This window comes from Nicotiana attenuata, chromosome 6 (genome assembly GCF_001879085.1).
Source record: "Nicotiana attenuata strain UT chromosome 6, NIATTr2, whole genome shotgun sequence".
In the NCBI taxonomy this organism is placed as follows: domain Eukaryota; kingdom Viridiplantae; phylum Streptophyta; class Magnoliopsida; order Solanales; family Solanaceae; genus Nicotiana; species Nicotiana attenuata.
In genome coordinates this window covers 85,576,748-85,588,843 of record NC_031994.1, presented here as the reverse complement: position 1 = coordinate 85,588,843, position 12,096 = coordinate 85,576,748, and positions in this window count along the sequence as shown.

Genomic DNA, 12,096 nt, shown 5'->3' with positions numbered 1-12,096 from the left:
AGAGGAAAGAATAACTGGAAAAGATGAACTAGGGCCTAAAAATTCATACCTGAGGTGTGGAGGCAACGACTTCAACTCCAACACCGGAGGTTCCTCAATTGAAGGCTTGGTCGGTGGAGTCTTTCTATTTTCAAGATCCAAGGATAGCTTCCGAGGCTCATAAGAGTAAAAGCCCATTCCATGTAAAGCATTGACACACTCCACACGGCCTTCATCCTCATTGACATCAAGATTCAACAGAACTACCTCTAGAGGGTCCTCCACATTGATCATTGCACTAGTATCATCAATTATCACAGCCATGACAAGATCCAAATGAGCACACTTCTGTACAGTTGGGCTGCTTCATTGACTTGCACACATGAAAGACCACTTTTTCATCACCCACTCAGAAAGTGAGTTCCCCTGCTTCCACATCAACTAAGACCTTCCCAGTAGCAAGTAAAGGTCTTCCCAAAATTATAGGCACCTCAAAATCAAACCTCACAATCGAGAATCACAAAATTAGCTGGCAAGATAAATCTGTCCACTCGGACGAGAACATCATCTATTATACCCAAAGGCCTCTTCATCGATCTATCTGCCATTTGCAACCTCATAGAAGTTGGCCTCGACTGTCCAATACCCAAAGTCATGAAAACTGAGTAGGGCATCAAGTTGATACTCACCCCCAAATCACATATAGCTTTAGCAAAGTCTGCACTTCCAATAGTGCAAGGAATGGTGAAAGCACCAGGATCCTCCAACTTCGGAGCCATTGAATGTACTATAGCACTAACTTGGTGGGTCATCTTGATAGTTTTACAGTCCATGGATCTTTTCTTCGTCACCAAATCTTTCATGAATTTAGCATAGCCAGGCATTTACTCTAAAGCCTCCACCAAAGGCACATTAATGGATAAGCTTTTCATCATGTCAATGAACTTTTTGAACTGATTCTAATTTTTCTGCTTTGCTAGCCTTTGAAGATAAGGTGGAGGTGGCCTAGGCAAGGGTGCCTTGGCTTTTGGCGCAATCGGTTCTGGCATGTCTATTACGTGTTCCCTAGACGGGTTCACGTCATCCTATGTTTCCACCTCGGTATCTTTGATATCAATTATCACTTCTTTATTCACGTTTTCATCAATCACATTCTCCACCACCAAAGGGATCTCATCCTCTTGCAACTCGACTTCATCACTTAAAATTTCTTTTTGTTTGGAGGCATTCACATCACCGCCTCGTCCACTTCTTATAATTACTGCCATTGCTTTCCTGGTATGGTTCCCACCCTTCGGGTTCACTACAGTATCACTAGGTAGAGCAGGTATTCAAGGATTGTGAGATTTGGCCTAGTTGAACCTCCAAATTTCTGATTGAAGTGTTTTGGGGTGCTAACTGAGCATCTGAATCAGCATTCTTTTTCATCATCTGTTCAAACATCATTTCAATTCTCCCCATGTCACCGTTGGATGAACTAGGACCTTGGGATGGAAAAGGAGGTGGATTGCTCGGTTGTTGATACATTGGGGGCCTTTGAAAGCCTCCTTCAGCCATACCAGACATGGCCCCAGGACCCTCCACTTCTACTATTCCAGATATCCCCTCATCTTCAGCCTACCCGTTGACTGCCCACCGCTTGAACCATACCCTTGCCGGTATCAACAACCGGATGCAGGTAGCGACTTCTAAGCTGTCTGTGAACTGAACCTCCAAATTTTCTGATTGAAGTGTTGTGGGATGCTAACTGAGCATCTGAATCAGCATTCTTTTTCATCATCTGTTCAAACATCATTTCAATTCTCCCCATATCACTTTTGGATGAACTAGGACCTTGGGATGGAAAATGAGGTAGATTGCTCGACTGTTGATACATTGGGGGCCTTTGAAAGCCTTGCCCCTGATTTCCTTGATTGTTGTTGTTCCATCCACCCAGATTGTTGTTTCCACCCCAATTGTTATTTTTGTTACCCCAGTTTCCTTGATTATTTCGATTGTTGTTCTAATTGCCCCAATTAGGATTTTGATTATTGTTTCCCCCATTGTTGTTCCCTTGTTGTTGATTATTCCAATTGTTGTTGCCTTGTTGTTGATTATTCCAATTGTTGTTGCCTTGTTGTTGATTACCCCAATTGCCTTGGGATCTCCATTGTTGTTGTTGGTTGGAAGAATTACCCCTTTCTCCTTGATAATTATTCACGTATTGCACTTCTTTATTCTGCTCTTCATACCCATCATCTTGGAACCCGCCACTATCTTGGTTGTATTGATCCGAATTCCCTTGGTTTTGTTGCCCTCTTTGTCTTCTTGTGTTCACCAACATATTGACACTCTCCATAGCATTAACTTGTCGTGGAGCTTGTACCTATTGTAACTGTGTCTTTGCTATCTGGTTCATAGTTATTGTCAGTTCCGCTATTGCCTACCCATGATCATGGAGCTCCTTGTGCAAATGAATGACCGTGGGGTCACCCTGTGGCACATTGGCTCTACTTTGCCAAGCAGAAGAAGTGTTCGCCATCTCATCTAAAATTTCACAAGCTTGATCATAGGGCGTGTTCATGAAATTACCCCCAGCTAATTGGTTCACTATGCACTGATTTGTTGTGTTAATGCCCCGATAGAAGGTCCGTTGTATCATCGCCTCAGTAATATCATTGTTAGGGCATTCCTTAACCATGGTCCGGTATCGCTCCCAAATTTCATGTGGTGGTTCATTGGGCTTTTTTTTGAAAGCTAAGATTTCATCCCTCAAGGTTTCCATGTGCCCCAGTGAGAAAAACTTCACAATAAATTTATCCGCCAACTCATCCCAGGTATGAATGGAATGGTTGGGGAGTCTCTCCAACCAGTCAAGTGCCTTCCCCCAAAGAGAGAAAGGGAAAAGTCTCAACCGCAAGGCATCCTCGGACACGTTGGTTTGCTTGCTCCCCCAACATGTATCAACAAAACCCTTGAGGTGCTTGTAGGCATTTTGATTGGGAGCACTCGTGAAATATCCTCGTTGCTCCAGCAAGGTCAGCATCACATTGGTAATTTGAAAATTGCCCGCCCGGATCCGGGGTGGGGCAATTGCACTGGCATATCCTTGGTTGGGAAACACTCGAGGGGCCACTCTTGGAGGTGGTGGGGGAGGGTCTGGAATATTATCATTGGCATTAGCATTGGCCTGGTGGCCTCTCCGTTGTCCTTGAGGTACAAGAGGCACCTCATCCTCGCCGATATCATCAACCTGCTCCCCGGGGATCACATTTCCAAGAGGGCCATTGTTGTTGTTTTCCGCCATTTTGTACCTGAATTGGCGTCAAACAAAGATTAGTAACACAGAAGGAAAGAAAAGAAATACACAAAACTATTTAGATAGATAAACAAAACCGTTAGCTCCCCGACAACGGTGCCAAAAAGTTTATCAGTGCCAACCCTGCACCACTATAGAGTGGCGAGAGCGAGTTGATGCAGCTTTTACCCGAATAGGTCGGGATCGAATCCACAGGGAGCTAGAAGTTGGAGTTGATTTCCTATCCAAACTAGCAATGTGCACTACTCTTAATTGCACTTCCAATCATAGTTGGTCTTTTTGATTACTTCTAATATTATGCTAATAAGATGCTAAATTAAGCTAAGAGTAATTGCTAAAGGGATTTCTAATAGGTTAAAGAGGCACCAGGAAAGTGACCCGCTCCTAGGTGGATATTTGACGGATTCTCAAGTCTAAGGCAAGGATGTTATGATGGGGATTATGATATAACCAATGCATGAAAGTTCTCACTCTATAACTCTTGGTAGTTTGAGTGATTTTGCCCAAATTGACTTTCTCAAGACCAATTGGGTATTACAATTGAGGTTCAAGTCGGGGATTACTATCTCTAGGTATAACCCTTTAATTGGGGCTATCAATCTCTTGAATACGCCCCAATTCCTTGTTGGACCAATTTTCCTAGACTCAAGTTCTCTTTCTCAAGAAGAACCCAAGTCATTAATGCACAAATTAGTGTTTGCAACCACTAATTCAACATGGAAAACATTAATTGGTCCAAATATCAAACACCCATACACATTCAAGCCTTAAAACTCAAGAGCCATCAAATACCCACACTAGGGTTGAGCCACAACCCTAGCTAGTGGGTCCAGCTACGCATAATTAGGGAAGAAAATAAGAAATTAGATGAAGAAATAACCATAATAATTAATTACAAACTAAGATAATAGAGATTCAGCGTAATAGTAGCCCAAATTTACTCAAAAAGGAATAAAAGAGTCGTTCACGTGCTCAGCCCCAAGTCAGATTACAAAAGATGACCTCAAAATGTGAAAAGAAAGTATTTATAGTAGGCCGAATTTTCTGGACAAAAATACCCTCAACTAGGTAGTGCGGTCCGCACAAAATGCATCGCGGACCACACTGAGTCTTCTTGGCTTTAAACTCTGCTCTCTGAACTTGGCCACCGCGGGTCGCATAAAATGCACCGCGGCCGCGGTGGCTTCTGTTGCGATCGTCATAAAAAGGACTGCGGACCGCATTGGCAATTAGCTCCAAATCTTCAACTCTCTGAACTCCTTCTTTGCGGACCGCACAATATCGAGTGTGGCCGCGGTGAGGCTTGTGCGGTCCGCACAAAATGCTTTGCGGCCGCACTGCTTGGGTTTTCGGAATCAGCACTCTCTGAATCTCCTCACTGCGGCCGCACCCCATTTTGTGCGGTCCGCAGTGGGTCCTGTTTCAACTGTGCTTGGACTTGTCCTTGTACCTGTGCATGTTTCACTCCTTTTGAGCTAATTTTGACTAGCTGTCACCTTTTTTATCAAACCCTGCAAACAAGTACAACATGTAAGCCTTTGGGATTATTTTGTATACATTTTTACTCAAAACTCAAGTGAAATGGAGTGTAAAATAAATTAGAATCCCTAGTTATCAGTAGGACCCACCCATTTTTCTTGCGCTTATCAGCCCATTTTATGTCGGCATTTGTAGCTTGGAAACCTATGCTTAGGGGTGTTCATAAAAACCCGAAAAACCGAACCAAACCGAAAACCAAATCAAACCGACCAAATAATACAATACTTTTTGGTTTGGTTTTGAATTTTTGGAAACCAATAAAATTTGGTTTGGTTTTGATTTTAATCAGAAAAACCAAAAAAAAAAAACTGAACCAAACCGACTATAGGAGTAGCTATTTCATATTTATTATTACACCTATATATATGTATATTTTTATACAAAGTTTCAAAAATTTAATGGTAAATGTTAATAGTTTGCACTTTTAGCATAGTTCTTTACCTTTACATTCTAGTTTGATTGGTAGTTTTCTTTTGTTAAGTGTAAGAATTCATTTCTTGTTAAAAATAATATATTTTTAATTGAGTCCATAAATTATTCATCACTATTTGATTCAGTTTTCATCAATATATTTTGGTAAATAACAGATTTCTCAAAGGGCAATTGATTTGATAGTGTTACGTTGAAAATGTGGCCTCTGGAATATGTGTTTGGTAGTGTATGTCATATATTTAAAAAAAAACCAACAAATAACCAAAAAAACTGAAAAACCGACAAAACCATACATAAACCGAATCGAAAAAAAACCGACTTAATTGGTTTGGTTTGGTTCTAATATTTGAAAAACCGACTTACTTGGTTTATATTCTTTTTAGGGAAAAACAGATCCAAACCGAGGCGGTCAAAGTAATGGGCTCTGTGATGCCTTGTAGAGATACCTCGAGCCCTTTCCCGGGCTTGTACCCATGTTTAATCGTTTCACTGTCTACCATGACCGATGCATTTGATAACCAAGGTTGAGGAAACGGGGCTCCTTCTTCACATTGGTCGGCGACCACAATTTCGAAGGCTTGATAGACAATGTTCTTACTTCCTTCTCTAGCTTCGAGACACGGGACTGACGGGTCCCTGTAAATGGACTGTTCATCCTCTCCGTGGACAACAATTTCTTGGTTTCATGTTCAAACATGACCAGTCGGTGGAGAGTGGAGGGCGCAGCCCCTGCAGCGTGAATCCTGGTCTTCCTAGAAGAAAGTTATACGAAGTATCCATATCCAGATCCTGGAAAGTTACTTCGAAATCCACAGGGCCAATGATCAGAATCAAGTCAATTCCCCTATTATATCGCGCTTGACACCATCAAAAGCGCGCGCACATACATTATTTGGTTGAATCCTTTCTGTTCCAATTTCCATCCTCTGAAGCATTGAGAGAGGGAAAATGTCGACCCCGAACCTACCATCTAACATGACCCTTTTCACATAATAACCTTTGCATTTGACAGTCAAGTGAAGCGCTTTGTTGTGGGTGGCTCCCTCTGGTGGCAAGTCATCACGGCTGAAAGTAATCCTATTGACTTCAAAGAAATATTCAGCCATTCTTTCCAATTGTTCGACCAAAGTTTCAACTATCCCTACTTTCAAAAGTAGTCTTCCGGAGTTGGTCAATTATGGCATATTCTGAAGTTTTCATTTTTTTTGAAAAACTCTTCTGCCTCTTCAGCACTCATAGACTTCTTGGGTGGAAATCGTTTCTCTTTTTTCAATTTTGAGCTCTTTATCTCCTCTGGGTTGTGGAACTTCCCAGATTGGTTCATTTCATTCACCTCCCCCGTAATCTCTTTCCCCTTGTAAGTAACCACTGTTTTGCTGTAATTCCAGGGGGCTATAGTGGGGTCACTCATAGGGCTTTGTTGTGCGCGACTGATAACCATGGGCTCTGTCAGCCTTGGTAAAATTACCGGCCCTCGCGCCACATAAGTTCCTTTTGGTACATACATCTTTGGCACATTTAGTGTGAATTTCTTTTGCTCAAATATTTTGGGAGCGTTTAACATGAGTTGGTCTTTCTTTGGGGCCCTAGGAACATAAAAAATTGCATCCTTAGCAGGTGCTGCCCCAGCTTTTGTTTCCACAGCTTTTTCTATAACTTGAGGAGTTGGCGTGCTTTTCTTCTTCTCATTTCTGGCTTGTTTCGCCGCTGCTTTAGGTCTTACCTCTGAATCGGCAATAGCGATGATGGATTTCAAAGCCGGATCAAACTTTTTATCATAACAAATCATTCCAATGAATGACCCATTGTTGTGAGCTAGTAATAAATTGTTAGTCACATTGGAGACTTCCACATCCCTCAGCACCACTCATTTTTGTTCTATCAAATTTTCATCTGCCCTCTTGAGAGTCCAACAATCCTCCGTATCATGACCCTCTGCCTCTGAATGATAGGCACACCTGGTACCAGGCCGGTATGATGGAGATTCCGGATTTTGACGGTTTGGAGGCACAGGTTATAGTAGGCCCATCTGGATTAATTTCGGAAAAAGGCTATAGTAGGATTCACCAATAGGGGTGAAGTCGCTTTTCCTGGGAGGCTCACGGGGGCGTGTATTATGTTGGTAGTTGTTCTGTGGTGGACGAGGGTTATATGGAGCTTGGTTATGATGGTTATTTCTTGGAAATGGAGCTCTGTTTTGGTTGTAGTGCTATTGTGGCCGTGTATAAGGTTGGGCATTCATCATCGCATAAGGAGGCGCTGCCACGGCATATGCTGCATCTTGATGGGGGTAGTAGTGTTGTGGGGTTCTAGAAGGCGAGTAAGAATAACCACTGGCTTGATGAGAGCTTCTCGAACTTGACGCCACCATGGCTCCTTCTTCCCTCTTCTTTCAATTTGCTAAACCTCCCGAGCCGTTCTGAATGGCTTAGGAAGTGGCTCTTAAAGTAGATTGACTTATGATCTGGCCAGTTTTCAGGCCGTTTTCTACCATTTCTCCAATTTTTATGGCCGTCGCGAACGGTTTGCCCGTGGCAGACATCATGTTCTAAAAGTAATCGGCCTCTTGGTCCTGCAAGAAAAAATTTACCATTTCTGTCTCATCCATTGGTGGTTTCACTCGAGCGGCTTGCTCACGTCACTTGATAGCGTATTCACGGAAACTTTCTGTGATTTTCTTCTTAAAATTGGTCAAGGAATTCCTATTTGGGTCTATGTCAACATTGTATTGAAATTGCCTAACGAAATCTCGGGTCAGGTCATCCTATATATGCCAATGGGAGATGTCTTGGTCCATGTACCACTCGGACGCAATTCCCGTCAAGCTCTTCCCAAAATAGGCCATCAAAAGTTCTTCCTTTCCACCCACCCCTCTCAGCTGATTGCAATATCTTTTCAAATGAGTGATCAAGTCTCCATGCCTGTCGTATTTCTCGAATTTTGGCATTTTAAAGCCAACGCGCAAATGGACATGAGGAAACATGCATAGATCGGAGTACGAAACACTCTTTTGGCCACTCAGGCCTTGCATGTTCTTAAGACCTTTTTCGAGACTTTTTATTTTCCGAGCCATTTATTCTTGCTCGGGGTTTCTTGTCGTTCTTTCCTATTTCACTGGAGACTCGTATTGCGGGTGTTGAGGGTAGGAGTTTAGAGTGACATGAGCTGTGTCTAACTGAAATTGTGGTACTTGAAAAGTGAAAGTTGGCGGTTCGAAGCATGGCCTAGGCAATGTTGGCTGTGTCGTAGTAGGAGATACTCCCGGAAACGGTGCCTAGGGGAGAACCTCAGAAGGCATACCGGTAAAATTAGCTGATATAGTGGGGTACCCAAACGGGATGAATGGGTTGGTTACGGGAATAAGGATGTTGGAGGTTCCGCTTGCTCTAGGAAGCAGTTCAGGATATTCGAGGATTGTACCAGGAGGTTATTTGCTATTAGACCAAGCGTCCCACATCTCTAACATGCGGCAACGCAACATTTTATTTTCTTCAGTAAGTGCTTATTCTGACACTGGGATAATCGATACCGGGTTATCCTCTGAAGGATTAATAATCGATAGATGACTTTCGGAAGCCATAGGAATACTGCCTTTGGATCTTGTGAAATAAGGATAGGAAGCCAGACTACCACAAAACCAACCACCTGAAACAGGACCTGTCTCATTGCCACACAACAAGCCAGTTAGTTTGAGAAATTAACAGATAGGGAATCGCATATTGGAGATGCAATGCACCTGAACAGTTAAGCATTGCTAAATGTTTTGCAACGGCTGTGTGTATCATCCCAGCTTTTAACTATCTCTTTTCTCAAATTTCAAATCTTGATTCCTTTTCTTCCTCTTTTGCTGTTTTTCGCTCTTTTATTTCTTCACTCTTTTCTTTCGTTTCACTCAATTTTTCATTTTCTTTTCTCTCCTCTTTTTACTCTTCTATTTTCACTCAAATTTTCTATAGCTATGGTCGAATGGGGATTGACTACGTATCAGACCATTATGTAGTTCAGAATATAAATGCGAAACAAAGAAAAAATAATTTTAGGTTTTCAATATTTCATTAAATAAAATCTTTTGGGGTTTTTCTGTTACAAGGACTCAAAAATACTGACGATAAAAGGGAACATACAGACTCAAAACAGAAAAAACAAATAGACTTTGGAAAAGACTAACAGACTCGAAAAGGTGAAATACAGTCTCAAAGCCAAAAGAAAATCAGGAATACATAAGAGCCTCTAATGCTATTCCGGGGGCCCGCGGGACATTAGTCGATCTCGATGCAGGCCTACTTGCAATCTCTTCTGGAAGGTACTCTAATCAACCATCACCTGAAGGACAAAAGTCATCACAGCAGCAAAGAACATAGACCCGGTCATACCTTCATATTCATGGCACTTCATTGCGACATAATCAGCAACATCTTTATTCCTCATTCTAATGACACCATTTTCTTGGAGTAGGCATCCAATTTGCTAAGACCGAGCCTCCAACACCTGCGTGGCCGTATGGTTTTGGTCTTGCAATTTTTGTATGTCTTCTTTCAATCGAAAAATCAATGTATAGCAATGCTATCTCTCCGTTTTGAAATTCTTTGTTTGCTTGACCATGTCATTTTCAAGAGTAGTCAACTTCTTCTTTACAAATGTGACTCCTCTGTCATACTTTTGCCTTAGCTGCTGAGCAAACCTTGTCCGTTCTTCTGCATTCTTTGCCAACTTTGCCCGAGCTTTTGCCAATTCATCCTCGGACTTTGCCAGATCAAAACCATAATCATGCACTTTTCACCTCAGATTGCTTATGATTTTTTTAATCTTTTTCGCTACTTGCCGGGTTTTTAGCGGCTATTTTCATCTTCTGAATCTGAGCTCAGAGGGCTTCATTTTTTCAGGCCAACCTTTTCTTTTCTCCTTCATCCACAGCGGCCTGCAAACCCCTATAAAATTTGATGTTTCTGATTTGATCCTTTAGTTTGCTTATGGTAGTCCGATAGTCATTCTCTTGGGCTAACCAAGCCCACTATTCTTGCGATGCGTCAAAAAACTCTTGGATATGAGGCCTTTTAGTCGGCCATTCAGATTCATCATTCGTCACGACTCTCTTCCCATACCAATCAAGATAACTCGGTAAAACCTCGCCCTTAGAAAAATTGCGTACTCGGGTGTTTGCCCCCAAATATTGGCATTCATTCCAAACTTGGCGAACCACTTCTTCAGGAAATTGAGCCTCGGAGCAAATTTAAACCACATGAGTACTAAGATGTTCATCTTTAGGAATTGTCTGGAATCTTCCAAGTTGTCTCAAAAGACGGTACGGGGCATAGGGCTGGATGCTTCAGAGACCCATTAGCAGGAAGTAAAGACCGGTGGCGGGCATGTACACAATCTCATCAACAGAAAGCCGACCCAATGTCCACTCTATCTGTTCCGTAGTTATAGAATAAAAGCGGGATATCCAATCTTTGACTCCTTCTGGTATTTCAAATCTTGCCACTCGTGTACCAAACTCTTCGATGCAATTTTTTTTCGGTAGACCCATAGTTCATTTATCAGGGATGGTGACAAAGGTGTTCGATCATCCACATTTGCAACAACAGTTTACAACCCTCAAAAAACCTTAATCCAGCTTTACAGGATGTGAGAGCTCGAAATATATCTGATACGATCATGGGTGCGAGAGTACTCTTGGCCTGGGTAGTCAAAACATGGACAACGCCAGCTACACGCAAATCAATGTTCCCGTCCTCCCTTGGAAACACTAAGAGGCCTAAAAATGCCACCATGAAGGCAAATCATCCATGAGTTTCCCACTTTGATCGGTTTCCTTTACTGCAGAGTCCACTTTCTGGGTCCTCGAATCCCCTTAATGCCCATACCGCTAGTATAGAAGGTGAAAAGTGGAAGCTCCACCTGCTAGACTTTCAATCTTGATCTGCCTGTTTATTTTCAATAAGTCTAGAAACTTGTGGGGAGTAACGGTCCTTGGAGATATCAACTACTTGTGTCTTAATCCCTCTGTACTCCCGGCATTACCCGCCATTTCATCCAAGGTAGGTGTAAGCTCAAAATCTGAGAAGTGCAAAACATTGTGAGCGGGCTCCCAGAATGACATTAATGCCTCTAATCACTTCTAGGTTTAATCATCAATAGTCCAGTGAGTGCTCCCAGGTGTCAGTTGACCTTGTCTTGCCCTTGTTTTCCGAAATCCCCCCACCAGATGTGGAGTGCCAGTGGAATCTGATACATAACCGTTACCGGTAAATTCTGAACAATGCTCATTCTGCATATTTTTAAATTAGGATGGCTGGGTTAAACATGCGAGTTTTGTTTGAAAACTGATCAGAAAAGTTTATTTTTTGCAAAATTCAATTTAAAACAAATTACAGCTTCTTTTGCAAATACGACCCTTCAGCACTTCAGAAGGGAAGATTTTAGGGCTATGTTTGCTAAGTAGCAAAAAATTGGAAAAAAGGACCATAGGTGGCTATTCTTGCAAAAACGGCCTTCCAGCGTCCCGTCGGGACTATTTCTGGCTTATTTTGAACAAAAACGACATCACCTTAACTTTATTTTTGACAAAAAATGATGACATTTTCATATTTTTTGTTATTTTTTGCAAAAAGCGGGGCTGGACCTGATGAGGGTTGCCTACGTATCCCACGTCTAGTGAGAATCAAACCCGCGTATTTCGGTAAGTTTTGACGCAACTGGAAAATATGACTTATTTTTAAATGACTTTTTCTTTTTTTTTTTTCAAAATTTCGACAGAGTTTCGGGATAATTTGAACACTGGGGTTTTCAGAAACGGATGATTTTCTCTCTCCTACCTCAATCTTGGTTTTTCTTGATTTTTCTTC